Below are 2105 nucleotides of genomic sequence, written 5' to 3'. Positions count from 1 at the left end.
AAATTTATACAAACAATTTTAATACAATTTTAATATTAATACAAATAATTTTGGAATAAAAAATTTATTTAATAATTTTTTAATTAGAAAATTTCAAAAATTAATTGTATTAACATTACACTGAAACAAAAAAAATATTTAAGAAAAAATTCAGCAATTTTATAATGAAAAATTTATTTAATAATTTTTTGGTTAAAAAATTTTAAAAATTAATTGCATTAAATACACTGAGAAAAAAATTATTAAAAAAAAAAAATTCAGTAATTTTTGGAATGAAAAATTTCAAAAATTAATTGTATTAACACTACACTAAGCCAAAAGAATAATTTTTTTTTTAATTTAGCAATTTTTTAATAAAAAATTTATTTTTTAAAGTTATTTAATAATTTTTTGATTACCAAATTTCAAAAATTAATTTCATTAACACTACACTAAGATGAAAAATGTATTTAAAAAAAAATTCAGCGATTTTGTTATAAAAAATTTATTTAAGAAAAAATTCAACAATATTTTTAATAAAAAATTTATTCAATAATTTTTTAATTAAAAAATTTTAATACACTAAACTTGTTAATTAATCTATAAAGTTTTGTAGTACTTTAATATATTACTAAATTAAAAAAAAAATTACACAAATTATTTAAGTCTATATATAATCTACTAACAGGACTTCTTTTTGTTTATTAGAAAAAAATTTTTTTCATATATAATATTGAAATTTTAAATGAAAAAATTGCAATTTCAAAGAAAAAAATTTCCGATACCGGGAATCGAACCCGGATCTTCTGGGTGAAAGCCAGATATGCTAACCAGTACACCATATCGGAGTTGTTGGCGGAGAGTCTTTCAATAGAGTATAGAAATAGAAAGACGTTTGGGTTCTGTACAGTTCATATATATTTATCGTGTAAAGAAGATCGGCGATAAAATAAATACTAGTAAATATTCTTTGAATTGTATATAGTTGAGTCATTTCAATAAAAATTCTGAAAGTAATAATATTTTTTTTTTTATCATTAAAACTTCTTTTTAATATCCTCAATTTAATTCTTAAAAAATTTCGTTTATATAGTGTTAAAGAAAAAAAAAACTATGAGGCTTAAAATTAGTTTTTCCAGCTTAATTGTCGATGAGAATTTTATTTTTTTATTTCCTCGGGAAATAATTACTCCAATTTTCCCGCAAAAAATGAAAAATATTTTTTAACAGCAATTGAAAATTTGTTTCATTTACTTTTAACGCATTAAAAAAAAAGAATCCAATATATTAGAGTCTCAAAAACTTATCATTTTCTTAAGTACCCAATTTTCCCCCTCCTTCCTCTCTATTATGACTGTTTAATACAATTTAATGTGACAAGATCGGGAATTTGATTTTAAAGCCATAATAGAGCATACTCTTCGTGCATTTACGCTTAAGGACGTTCATGCGTAAATATAATAGATAAAAATTAATATTTTTAAGTTTTGACAAGTTTACTCGTCTACATATCTTCCCTAAAAAATTAAAAACTCTTTATCGATAATTTAAAAAAGTTATTAACGATAAAAAAATAAAGTTTTAACATAGAGCTATATGATGAAACACCCTTTTTTATATTTAAAATTATAATACTTATATTATTAAAGTAGACACCATAATAAATAATTCTTTAAAATATTATCCGAACAATGCAGTTTAATTAATTGCATTAAAAACCAATGGTGTTATCGACCGTTTAAATTAATTATTTATTATTTTGCTTGGTATAATTAAAATTATTATAGTTGATTTTTGACCGTACTGAAAACAACCACCTTTATACAGCTGATTGCATCGTTAGAAATTACTGAATTGTCTAATTTAATAAACAATAAAGATGGACGTTAAATCAACGACTAATTTATATTTTCTGATTTTTTAAAATAGATCCCTAAAAAATATTTCAGGTAAATAAAAAGAAAATTATAAATCATTATAAGATTATTGATATACTTTAAAATTTTTCTCAAGACCCCAGCTTACTCGTGTACATATCTTCCTTAAAAAATTAAAAACTTTATCAATAACACCGGCACACAAAAAAAAAAAAGTTGTCTGTACTTGGGACGCGCCACATATATTCC

At 21.4% G+C, this 2105-nt stretch overlaps 1 non-coding gene across 1 annotated transcript; it reads right to left on the bottom strand.

Moving 5' to 3' along the window:
• Positions 1 to 755: 755 nt before the first annotated feature.
• Trnae-uuc lies at positions 756 to 827 on the bottom strand. The gene has a single exon. It is a non-coding gene; the product is annotated as a tRNA-Glu (tRNA).
• Between the last annotated feature and the right edge of the window lie 1278 nt (positions 828 to 2105).

This window comes from Cotesia glomerata, linkage group LG8 (assembly GCF_020080835.1).
Source record: "Cotesia glomerata isolate CgM1 linkage group LG8, MPM_Cglom_v2.3, whole genome shotgun sequence".
NCBI lineage: Eukaryota > Metazoa > Arthropoda > Insecta > Hymenoptera > Braconidae > Cotesia > Cotesia glomerata.
Note: the sequence above shows the minus strand (reverse complement) of the source record. Positions and strands in the feature narration are given on the sequence as shown.